Source organism: Sprattus sprattus (genome assembly GCF_963457725.1).
Source record: "Sprattus sprattus genome assembly, chromosome: 10".
Classification (NCBI taxonomy): domain Eukaryota; kingdom Metazoa; phylum Chordata; class Actinopteri; order Clupeiformes; family Clupeidae; genus Sprattus; species Sprattus sprattus.
The window spans coordinates 21,867,443-21,881,337 of NC_137908.1; the positions used below are offsets into that span (position 1 = coordinate 21,867,443).

Here is a 13,895-nt window from a genome sequence, read left to right on the forward strand (position 1 = left end):
CCAAGCCGCTAGCAAGACATCCCGTTAGCGATGTAAGCAAGGTTGTTTTAACACTCTTGGACATTGATGATAGTATTACGTTTTTTTTTCCGTTTTTCCGCCTGATGCTAATATTAAGTGCTCTTGCGTTAACTTATTTGCAATGTTATTGTGATAGCTATGTTGGCTAGGTTGCAAACAACTTCCCTAACACAGTCAAACATCAGGCAAGTGTCAATTTGGCTGCAAGAACGTAGCCCAGTTAGGAAGAAATCGCTATACCGTTGTGCTGCCTTAACGGCGATTTGGACTCATTTTAAGATAAATTATGACAGGAGTAAGGCACAGTGTAAGATCTGCACTGTTACAGTGTCGAGGGGCGGAAAGGAAAGTACTTTGTTTGACACAAGCAATTTGATTAAACATCTGAAGACGCACCATAGTGCTAAGCACACAAAGTTCACTCATGGCGCAAGAGACCAAAAGCAACCAATCTTTACTGACGTCTTTCAAAAGAAAAAAACGCGCACGCACACAGACAGAGAGAGAGAGAGAGAAGGGGAGGAAGAGAGTTGTTGATCCTTTTGTAACTGAACTGTGCTCATGTTCTTATTCAGGATAGTTCTGTTCACTTTTTGTTAAGCAGACTGTGTTGTTAACTATGCAGCAAATTAAATTGCCATCTGTCTATATTTACATTTTGTCTAATGTGATGATATTGACTTTTTTTTTTGTTTAAACCAGAAAGCTCTGTTTATTTTTGGCTTGGGATAGCCTTCTGTTAATGTTGTACTATAGGCTTGACATAACCTGCAGAGGATAAAATAAAATCTTTCATGGAAACCAAATCTTGGAAGTATCGGTACCCGGCAGGGGCGGAGTGGCCATCGGGAGAACCGGGACTTTTCCCGGTCGGCCGGTCGGCCAATAATCTATCGAGATCCAGCCTGCAGACCGGCCTTCGCAGCCGTCGTGTCAAATTCATGAGCGGCCTATCGAGATTGCGTGTACGTCAAATCATGGTCCCATGAAAATCTCTAAGTTCTACGAGAGTTACAAGATTGAGCAGTCCAACCACTATTTGTCTCTGTACATCACACCTATGGTGTGTGTCAAACTCACTCCCATTAATCCAACCTTCTGATTTTTGTTTAGCCTCCTATATTGATGTAACTCTTTTTTATTCAGACGCTCCATTACTTTCATGACCACAAAAATAAATTGGCCAGCGATTTAATTCGTTTTTTTGTTGAATGTAGAATGGTCGGCGCAAATTGCCTCATGGGAAATGCGTATCTTTCTGCCTTTATCAAGTGAACCTAGGGAGATAAATTAGCGGCTATCAGGGAGAGAGAGCAGGTGAAGCGGACCTGATGGAGGGACATAAGAGAAAGGAGAAAGGAGGGGGTGCTGGAGGAAAGTGCATCACAATGTACAAGAATTACGGATTTATTCAACCAGCCGTCAACTAAATGCGAGTGAGTTGACAGGACACTGTTGCGAATTAGCATAACATTTGAGCCAATACGGGACGCGATTTGTTCCGTATTTCCATAAATGTACATATACAAATACACTGTCACTGTCACTGTCATGTCTGTCACCCACACATCAACACTAAATCTAACAATAATGATCAAAAGCCGCCCGTTTGTTTGTGTAGTTGATATGGGAGGTGGAGGGGATGCGGATTGGGCCAGTTTTGGGCACATTGTGGGCCGGTGGTGGGCCGTGCAGTCAGAATTGTCCCGGTGGATTTTTGTGTCCCACTCCGCCCCTGGTACCCGGTATCGGCAAGTACACAAATAAAAATACTCGTACTCGTATCGGTTTGTAAAAAAGTGGTATCAGTGCATCCCTAGTATGAAGTGATGATCTTTGCACCAGGAATGGAATTTAATAGGGGTGTAAAGATTCTCCGATATGAATCTCAAACCAGTTTAAACGTTACAATGTGACAACGTCAGTATGCATACCCTGGGGTTGATCTTAATTTACCATGAACCGGCCGATTGCAAAGTTACGAATCGATTGACTCAAGCTTTGCTGGTAATTCTACATAAGTAGCATATAAAATAAGCCATAACGTAACAAGTCATGATAAATTGAAAATAATAAGGACCACCTCTCATTAGCTAATAAATCTGCACACCTTCCTGCGTTGACTGTCTACTGCTACTGACTAACACCCCTAAAGAAAAAAAAAGTGACTACTTAAATGTGTTTTACGGACTTCGGACGTTCAACGTAATACAATATCTCCACCTTATTAATGAACACCTGTTATGAGGTGGATTCGGGAGATTGCGACAGCACACGTTTCTAAAATTGCGTCTCCTAATAAGGAGCTGGTAGGGCGTGTATGTATGCAAATCCACTTTCACGAGAACGCGCATCAATCTAAGAAACTAATCAGAAGGAACCCAGCTGAGAAGACTTCGGCTGCTTATGAACACATTTTTAAGCGTGCAGGAATGCAGCGGAAGCGTTTCTCTTACGTTGTTTTTGCGAAGTCGTGAAAGAAACATTTCTGAAGAATTACAGAAAAAGGTCGAGAATGAGGCCCATTAGTTTCGAAGTGTCTTAAGAGAACTTTCATGGTAATATTCTAGAACGTTAGACTAGCTACAGTGCCCTCCACAATTATTGGCACCCTTAGTGAATGTGACCAAAACAGGCTTTGAAAAAATATATCTTTGCTGTTAATCCTCTTGGTCTTTCCCTTAAAATATTCACAAAAATCTTACCTTTTCATTGTAGGATTTTAAGATTTTTGTTTTTTTTGACATTACATAAAATATTTTTCTCCAAAACATGGGTGCCAGAATTATTGGCACCCTTAGAAAATCCAATACTTAAAATCTAACTGAAGTATATTACCAGTCATGTTTTACATTTTTGAGTTCACCTGTTTGATTAGGAACTCTTAAGTGGTCAACCATGGCTTCCTGCTTCACAGAAGTATAAATATGAGGTGACACAGGCCAAATACCCTTAGTCATTCATCAAGATGGGAAAGGCAAAAAGAACTCGGTGCCAAAGTGCGACAAAAAGTTGTTGAGCTGCTGAAACCCTGGTTTAGGGATATAAGAAAATATCTTAACAGTTTGAAATACCCACTTCCACAATCAGAGCAATAGTTAAGAAGTTAAAAGCGGCAGGAGATGTAAGGAATCAGCCTGGAAGAGGACCTATCTGTAAATTGACCCCACGCACCGTTAGGAGGATGGTTCGACTGGCTCCAAGGATCTCCAAGGATCACAGCTGGATAATTTCAGAGGTTAGTTAAGTCCTGCGGTCAGAAAGTCTCCAGAACTACCATCAGACTGCACCTACATCACCACAAGTTGTTTTTGAGGGTTGTCAGAAAAAAGCCTCTGCTGTCAATCAACAACAAACTAAAGTGCCTACAGTTTGCCAAATGTAAGTCAGACTTTTATAGTAGAATTATATGGTCAGATGACACCAAAATAAGGCTTCTTGGCAACAAACATACAATGGTGGGTTTGGCGTAGACAGAAAGATAGCCATACAGAAGAGCACCCCATACCCACTTTGAAGTATAGTGGTGGATCTCTGATGTTGGGGGGCTGTTTTTCTTCCAAAGGCCCTCGACATCTTGTTAGGATACCTGCGCTATGTTCCATTTTCCCTACCTACCGTACCTACCGTACCTATACTTATACGCAGTACACAGTACACACTCACTAGGTACGCAGATTCTCAGCAGGTGAGTGCTGTTCCAAATCTAATACTCCGTGGTGCACTTACCGGAAATTACGATCGCGACAAGCCCTGCGTTCGTCTTTTTCGAGCTGAGCGGCTCTGCCTGGGTCCGCCTCTTCCGCTACGTTGACAAGATGGCGGCCGTTGAGTGTGGAAAGTGTACCCTGGTTCCACACTCAGCGTTTTGACCGTTATGAGTACAGATACAGGTCCTTTGGGTATACTTCTTTTCGACGCGGAAATGGGAAATCGGAAAACGGAACACCCTACATACTCAAACTAAGGATGGTAGGTACGGAGGGTATGGACAACGGAACAGAGCGCTGGTATCATGGACTCCCATCACATACCAGAAGATATTCAATGAAAACCTAACAGCCCTAAAATGGGCCGTGGTTGGACCTTCCAGCAGGACAATGATCCGAAGCACACCTCAAAATCAACACAAAAATGGTTCACCGACAGCAGAATAAAGGTTTTACCATGGCCATCACAGTCCCCCAACCTAAACCCCATAGAAAGTCTGTGGGAAGAGCTAAAGCCGAATCTGCAAGTGTTGACCTCAGAATCTGGAGAGATACTGTATGTAGGAATGGTCTCAGATCCGTGCCATGTGTTCACCAACCTCATCACGCATTATAGGAGAAGACTTGGAGCTTTTATCTTGGCAAAGGGAGGCGGCTCAAAACATTAAATTAAGGGGTGCCAATAATTGTGGCACACCTGTTTAGGAGAATAATATTTATTTAATGTAAAAAAAAACTTTATTTCAATGAAAAGGTAAGATTTTTGTGAATATTTTGAGTGAAAGACCAAGAGGATAAACAACAAACAAATATTTATTAATAGCCTGTTTGGGTCACATTCACTAAGGGTGCCAATAATTGCGGAGGGCACTGTAAGTCTGAAAGAGGACTCATGCATCAATGACATTTTGGTGAACTCGCACACAAATCATAAAATGCAGATCTCTGCATGAACTCTTGGACTGACTCTACGGATAGACAGTTTTAGGGCACAGAGCACTACCACTTGGATTCAGTCAAAGTGATTAAAGTTCAATATTGCACTTCCGTGTATTCATGAAGGGGAAACCCAGAGAAACTGACTTCTTTGCTCTATTAAAAGAGTAACAAAACAAAGTAGTCATGCTATAGATGCAAATTCCATCATTCTCCGATGACCATTATGAGCAGAAATTGACGACATACGGTAAAACTGAAAAATATTCCTTCTGCAATGGCTGGTCATATTGGAACACCTCACATTTCATAAATGTTAGGATTATTAAACAGATTGCTCATGTATAGCCTAAATTGATTTAGAAGAACATTAGCTAGATACATTTGTATTGCCTATACTTTCAAAACAAGAACTGCCAGCAGCATTTGCCTTGCGTCTAAGGCTATTGCATTAACTAATTAAAGTAGGCAACGGATAGGGCATTACAACGTTACATGTTCATTACTCAGAAAATACATGGATAAATGAAGGCACTACTTGAGGGGCACCAACAACGTCTGTTCGGTAAGGTGGAAGACAAATTGGCAGATGAAACAACGTGAAAAGAATTTGGTCGGCCCAATCTAATTGACGTTGGTTGGGTTACAGAAAACAAACATAATTTAAAGAATGGTCTCACTTACTAACTGCCTATTTTGCTAACTGGTTTATCAATTGCCGCATCTGGGAATAGCAGGCACAAAAGACGACTGAACGTGGGCACCAGCCCATTGGGTTCTAAAGAAATAAACACAACCATGCTCAAAGATGGAAACTTTGTGTGAATCTTTCACATGGGTAATAATGACACAGTAATAAAGAATAAAAGAAGGATAGACCACTTCCTCAGCTTTATTTATTTTTCTATAGAAAATCTGTGTCCTTTTACAAGTGTTTGTAACCAGTGTCATCTACAAGACCTACAAAATTAAGTTTCTACATTAAGCAGTTTCGAGCTGAATTATTCGCAAAAATCGGTTGGTAGTAGAAGTAGTAGTAGTAGACGAAGCCTCTGAAGAATACAATGCATTATTTTGCACATTTTGCTAAAAATTCTGTCAGGGCAGAAGTGAAATATACTTATTACATAAAAAAAACCTTCAGAAATAACTATAGGAAATGCAAATTACCATAAAGACAAGTTAAAGAAAAGCTATGCCTGTGCCGTTGTGCTGCTATCTAGGACCTAAACCGACAACCATGCTATTAATTTAATTTTCAACTTGGTGCTTATTCAGTATCAGTGTCATTTCCAATACATCCTCAGTCCAAGGAGGTATGAAAGCCGGTAGAAGGAAATATAGACTCAGAACGTCATTCAATTTACCTGCTTTATGAAACATAAATACAATATAATCTATGACTGCTTTCACTGATATCTAATATTCTTCTTTAGAATTCTATAGTTTAAAAAGGCTCACCATAACATTTAGCTATGATTACATACCATTTCAGTGCTAGCCAAAAACACTTGCCCTATTGTCTGAGCCAATATTACCCTAACAAAAATGAATGTCATATCGTAAAATTGCTAGAACCGCTATTGCGCATTTTCTTGTCATCATTTAATGCAGAAAATTAGGTGTACTTCTAATTTCTGTTCATCTGAATAGGATACCGCCCTGTGAGTTTGCAGAGTTGAGAGTGTTTAGTGGAGGGGCATGGGGAGGGGGTCTGTTGCCTGCAGTCAGCTGCCAGCCAGTTGTCCCTTTTTAAAGCGCCTGATAACCAGACTGCGGGAGGGCGTGAATTCCAGTCAACTATTTTCGGATAGCAGAACTCTCACTTTGCAAGAAAATGTGTCAGACGAAAGGTAGTTGCTTTGAGGCAACTCGCTCTGGCAGCATGTGAGATGGAAGTTCTGTGTTAAAAACAAACAAAATATGCCCGTCTCCCTTTTTCAGCACAAAAACTGCCTCCTAAAGGGATTATAGAGGTTCGGAGTAGAAAGACAGAGCTGATGTGTGTAGGTTGCTCATACAGAGTAGGTTACACAAGAGATTATGCACCTGTGCACAATATGCACACTCAACCGGGATATAATAATATCGCCTACACATTTATGTTACCTATCAGCGCTCTGTATGCAAATAGGAGCTGGAGAACAGGGGGTAAACTAAACTAAAAACAAAATTCTCAGCTCTTACTTGAAAATGGCGAACGCTAGCTAGACAGAGAAAAGGCAATTTGGAGAGATACCTTGTCTTTAAGTCCGGTGTCTGGTAACATTCTGGAATCAGTGTGCAATACGATGACGAGGACGCATTTCTTTGACATTATTGAGTGCCTTACTAATAACTTTTTATTTGTCCCAAATTTTTGGTTGGAAGACAACAGCGACAGATTCTTGTATTTACACTAACAAGTGGACTCTCCTTGCTTCACCTGGGCCGAGTGATGGCAACTTAAATGAGGCATTATGTTACAACTGTTCCTACTCAAAAGGCCAACAGTGGCATTTAAGACGCGTACATTTACCCTAGATGCTGCCAGAGAGGTCCGCAACTCTTTAGAGGTGATGTGTGGGTTGGCTTCTACCTGATTTATTATTCTTCTGGTGTTTCTTGGTGATGGTCTTGATGGGCATCCACTTCTAAGCACAGATGCGTTCATGTTTAATGCCCTCCATTTGAACATTATTTGTCTTACAGTGGATGGATGGAGCTGGAATCTTTTGGAGATGGTCTTATAGCTTTCCCCAGACTGAAGGGCTGTCAGTACCTTCTTCCTGATGTCCTCGGATATCTCCTTTCCTCTCGGCATTGTTGATCTGTGTTGGTACACCTTGGCACTACAGTAGTTTGGTTGGTTGGTTTTCCTCTCTTTTAATCCGTGTTGCCCAACCTTTTTCCTAAGGATGTCTCATTTGATAGGTTTGCTTAATTGACTAATTAGGCACCAAAATATGTTTCACCGAATCTGTTACCTGCTTGACTTTACCAATGCAGCTGGGGGTTCACTTACTTTTGCACATACACTAATTCCATGTTTCATGACGTTTTTTTGCTAGTCACACAATTACCACTAAACAAGTAGGCTACATGCAATTGATAAACATAAACCTGGCATTTCATCTATGGAAAATTGGTGATGAAAAATGTTTAAAATCATGGCAAAACAGAAAACTCTGAACTGCTCAAGTGGTTCACATACTTTCAAGCTGCACTGTATTATCTATAACAACATTTTGCGCCTTTTAAAGTTCAATGCATCAATATGGTGCACTTTGACAGCAAAATAAAGAGGCTAGATCTATGAAGATGGGCTGTTGTAAACAATGTTGTGCTCTGGTAGCAGTTTAATTATAAATATTCCTGTGTTGAATGTTTCACAGGCACAGGCACAGGCCAACCCAACCACCCACCCCAATACCCTCCCAACCACCAACTCCTGTCCACTTCACCAAAGCACATTACGTCACAGATCTCTATCAGGTATTAAGCAAAAAAAAAGGGGCCACTATTGGAACAGAAAATCAACACAGGTTGCATCAGGCATGGCCTAGCTTCTTTAGTTCTTGAAAAACTGCGACAGTGGGAACACATATTCTTACGGTACTCTTTGAGTCTAGCTTGTCAGGACAAGGCCCATTTGCACCTGACTAGTTGAGCCACAGTTATGGTAACCTCCTCCTAAAATTCTCTCATTCTAAAAACAAACTGAAGTGGGAGAGTGGTAAGTTTGTTCTGTTGTAGTAAAGCTCCCGGCAGTAGAAAACGGGTCAGTGCTTCAGACTACATACACATAGGAATGTGCGGTCAGGGGAGGCAGAGCCTCATGAAAAGTAAAAGTTATCATTAAAAGGTAAAAAAAACAAATAATGATACAATACAAATAAATATGAATTTGTATCTACTAATCTGTGCTTTAAATGTAATCTTGTATGATTCTAAATATTTGTATAATCAAAATCTCTGAATTTGAGCATGTCCTGTTCAAACTAGGGAGAACCGATGCTTACGGTACCTTTTGGTACTAAAATAACAAAACACCGACGATACCCATTTTTTTGAAGCACCGTACCGTGTGCGCCGGTGCCAGCTGTTAGAATCGGTGCTGCGCTTCTTCTGGAACTGACAGGGGCAGTATACGCTTCGGTGTTACAGTCGAAGTTTTGACATGTTTTTCACACGCAGATCTGCCATTTACTATTGTAAACTATGGAGGCGGCCAGGTGTGAAGTGTTGCCAGACTGGAAATGGCGTATCGTATCATAGGCTCATTTTGGAGGATAATTATCATATCTGGCAACACTGGGAAGGCGGTCGACCAATGAGCGCATGCGCAAAAAGGTGGAATGTAACGGAGATGCCCTTTCCAAAAGACGTAATATTAGTTTGTGAAACACCCAGAAACACATATATCCGACGAGGCTAAATCCCAGACGCGTTTGGAATCCCTGCTGGACGCATTTGTTAGATCTCGAAAAGAGGACATGTTCGGGTAAAACAGGACGTCTACTTTTGAACATTATGCAAACGATGCTACAGTGTTCTTCAGACCAAGGGAGATAGTACTTCCAATTTAGCAAAGCACCTGAAAGACAGTCATCTGTATTTGTTTAAAGAACTCAAGGATAGTTCTGATTCATATTAACAACATCCAAATAATGCAGTTTTTCAGTTTTTTAAATCGGTCATACTGAAATACACGTTACATGATGTTTAAAATGATGGGCACGTGTGTTACAATGGCTAATGTTATGTACGTAGTTTAGGTAAGCTATGCTGTAGTTTAAACGTTAGCCTATAGCCTACCTTGGTTAGAATTAGATAGAGAGAAAGAGAGCATGTATCTTGCAAGTATCATGACTAAACTAGGGAAATTCACAGAATGTCGTAGTTTAATATAGTTACACATAAATATGCAATTGGTTTGACAAAACACGATTACCCAATGTGATTTTTTTTCCGATGCCATAGACTCAATGTAGCCAATGTATAAGACGATTTGCAAATGACAGCTGGAATTTCGCCGCGACCACACTGAACATTTCGATTTATTTTGTATTAAATACGTCCTTTAAGAAGCTCAAAACTCATGTTCATCTTGTTAGCTGAATGGCTGCACTGTTTTATCCACGGTTTTGTTTTGCACTGTTGTTGTTTTTGCACAGTACATTTTGAAAAGATGCCTGGAAGTCTGCAATGTGTCTGGGGTCACTAGTTGTTGCACTTTAACCATTAATTGCACTTTATTATGTTGTGCTATGCTATATTGCACATGTTTTGTATGTCTTACGACATTTAGCTATTTTCACATATTTTAATAAAGAAGTTCATGTTTCAAGTTCAAGTAGCCTACATGGAATCTTGGAAAATCCTTTTTTTTTTTTTTTTAACGTGGTATCGAAATTGGTATCGAGAATCGTGTTATTTTACTGGTATTGGTACCGACTACTGAATTTTTGGTATCGTGACACCCCTAGTTCAAACAGACGCGACTCGCGAGGTGAGGCAGCGACGAGCTGTGCCTCATCTCAGATTGTGCAATCCCTCAAACACTAGGTTGACCGCATGGCTTTTGCTTTCTCATTGTTTGTCATCACTGAAATATTTGTAGACACTTTTATTATATGTCGTTTATATCCATTGAATAGGTAATGTAATTTCTGTATGTGAAGATCCGTCATGTAACCACAGTGAAAAAGCACATAGGGGAGGCAGACCTAACCTCTGCCTCACTGAAGGGGGCGTGCGAGAGCCTGGAAAATGGACTTCCAATGCTATCTAACGAAGGCTAACGTGCTAATGTCAGACAGTTGGCTCACAGACGCCTCGCAAATCACATCAACAATTTTTGCTGGTTACAATAACGGTGTCATCGGATAGTAGTGTCTATTTCTCTGTAACTTTTGAAAAATATAAGCACGAAAACGCAGAGATTTACCAATCATGAAAACTGGTTAAGTCATGAAAACTGGGTAAATTGTGATTAAAAAGGGCAGTTTTTAGATGCTTATCGAATGTACTAAGGTCGTCACTCGACAATGGACAGCACTTGGTAAATCATTCCACCAACAACGTACCACATGAAAAAAGTCTTGATGTGGAAAAAAGGCAAAGAGTGGTTGAGAGGGGGAATAATGCTAAATCATAGAATTTAAATAGGCTGATGGCTATCCAGTGGCTGTTCTATAGGTGAGAGTGAGAGAGATTTAAATCTTCCAGTACCTACAGGGAGGCGTAACACATGTCCTCTTTGGCATTGCCATCATCTGCGACTGCAATGGTGGCACCACAGATGCAAGAAGGCCTGCTGAAATTGCATTGCAAAAGTCTATCTTAGAAATAACCAGAGCCTGCAAATTAATCCACTAAGTTAAATTACAAATCACACATTTCACAGCCTGCCTTAAAAAAAAAAGGTGATGGGTAGACAACACATGCCCTTAAATATCTACCAGATAATAAGCCATAGACAACTAGTTTCCTGAGAAGGGCAACTAAGAAGCACTTTTTTTTTTTTAAACAAGAAAGGTAAATTCCTCATAGTTATGAGTCAGAGAGACTTTTAGGCTAGCTAGTCCAAGTCCTTCTAATATGGAATTCTCTGTATATTTACAACACAAACTGTCCTTTATTAAACAGACATACCTCACTGTCACATCATTGCCTATTGCACATAATAAAAGCATGGACATATTCAAGCAATTGTATTCTTCACATAAAAATTCTGCCTTAGACAAGACAAACAATATTCAAGTTATACTACTGCTTTTGTTCAATCAATTATTATCATCATTGATAAGCAATCACATTAAGTGCAGTCATAAAATCCAAAATGGCGAAAATTGACGTTGAACTCTGCTTAATACAAGGGATCATGTTTTTTTTTAAATCGGGCATATGGTTCAAAAGGTGCATGCATAAACTTATCTCCAACCTCGACCCATGGGTGGCGCTAAAGCACTTAAGGCACAGACATGAAACTTGGTGAAGAGAATCAGGGAACTGTCCTTCTAGCCTGACAATGTCACTCATAATTCTAGTCAGAATATGAGTCTGATACTGACCCATTGGGCTGTGATTATGGGGCATGTTTCAACGAACCAGGGAAAAAAATTCCTCTTCACTCAATTGGATACCTAGAACCAATCAGAGCAATGTGGTATGACCATCTGATACATTAAAACTTTTACCTGATCCCGTAGGAAGGACGGCAAACACATATTTTCGATCGACAAATGCCTTGATCGCGTTTCTCTGTTCCTCTTTCAAAATGAATGCACTGTCATATCTGTTGAGATATGCCTGCTTACGTTATACTTATTAGCAGCCAGGCTAGCTAGCTACTATGTGTTTCAATGGAATTTTGGTCTAAGCGTTAGCATTCCCTAACAATAATGGTCAAGAGCGCTTCAGTTAAGACATACAATCCTCGGCAACATGTTGCACATACACAACTAACCGAGTCAATGTAGACATAAAAAGTCGTGTAGATAGCATAATTCACATAAAATATTTCCCACTAACAGGCTCCCGAGACGCCGCCATCTTGGTACGAATTTGAATCTACTGTTAATTCAACTCAAGCGTTGGTTGATATTCTGTCCATCATCGTATAAAGCCCGCTCTGACAATTTGATTGGTACGGCAGAATCCTGCCCTCTGATAATGTCTCCCCAACTGACACAGAGCCAGACCGAACTTCCCAGACCAAACATTTTGTGGGCGGGGTTCGGGCTGGTATACAGGCTACTGTCCTTCATCAGTGTGCCAAATTTCTAAACTTTTTACCATACTTCCGTAGGGGCTGCCAAAGAATCAGATGGCAGAAAGCTGAAGAGGAAAATGATGATTTACTAGAGACGCATTTTCGCAAGAATTGCTGATTGCACCACAGCAGCAGTAAGCCGTTGCATACAGAAACCGTTAACTACCGTAACAATTGGTGGATGCTAACACTAAGGCCCTCCAAAAGAAAGATGCTTTGGTGCTTGGTCATGACAACGTACCGCTACCCACCACCACACCTAGCTGGATTTGGCTCCCTGCGACTTCCTTTTCGGCAAGATGAAGTTCAAGCTGAAGGGGATGGATTAAAGAATGGGACTTCCAGGGAACCTTCCAAGCATCACAGCAGCAGTGAGAGCGTTGTATCGCTGCACAAGGTGGTGGTCGTCAAATTTAAATCATGTTCGTTTTTTGCTTTTAATAGGCACAGTCTCTAAACTTTTTGATAATGCTTCTTAAATATGGAGAGCAAGAGAGAGAGAGACAGACACAGAGATATTGATCTATACAAAGCTTTTATGCCTAAAGCACAAATGTGACATGCATACATACTACCACATACCTGCCAACACTCCGTTTCTCATCAGAGTCTTTCTATTTTTCACCCTTTTTCCCATGGTGCTCCTGTTTGGTCATTTCTCTTGATAGTCTCCCAATTTGTTAGTGATATAAATCAAATGGTTGTTTTCTCATGTAAGATGAGTGTCGTACCTGGCAACCTAACCTAGAGGCTTTGATTATATGCTACTCAATATTAACAGTCTAGATCAGTTATTATTATGCAAGTGTTTGCATAATAATATGCCTTTATTATACACTTCCATCAGGAGTCACAAGAAGCATGTAAGCTTGCATTGCTATTAAACTGGTCAGCCTCTCAACACACACACACAGTTTGTACTTTTGAAAAATGTTGTTCTATGAGCTATGAATCTAAGACTAATTACAAGTCATTTCACTTTCACATCCTTTATTTATTCTATTAATCTGTGGTACAGTTTTAAACGGGGGCGGGGGCATTGATGGTGGGTCTTTCGCAGATAACCTGGAAATCTACAGCAGGTATGCTACCAACATATAACTGTAAAATTACAGTTTTACAAAACTAACTACAACATTTCTGTTTGATGTTTAAAACATATATTTGAGTTTGGGACCACTGCTAAAAAAAATTGCTTACGTTTTTATACAATTCAGAGGTTAATAGAATAACCAAAGTGCCTGAATCTGGCCTCTAACTCCATAGGGTTCAATTCCGTTTACGGTGCAGTATCTCTTTTCGATATGAATTGTTCGCTATAGATAACATCTCGCCATTACAATACAACGGCAACAACAATCAACTTGTCCACCAATCTCAGTTCAACAACCTGCATTTTAAAGCGTGGCTATTAACGTTCCAGTGATATGATTATAGCAGCACTCGAAAGGACACTACCAAACAATACTCTG

General features: G+C 40.4%; 1 protein-coding gene across 5 annotated transcripts in view; it reads right to left on the reverse strand.

Annotated features, from left to right (window-relative positions):
* The window catches only part of slmapa (sarcolemma associated protein a), a 55,984-nt gene that overhangs the window by 40,183 nt on the left and 1,906 nt on the right, over nucleotides 1–13,895 (reverse strand). The window lies entirely within an intron of this gene.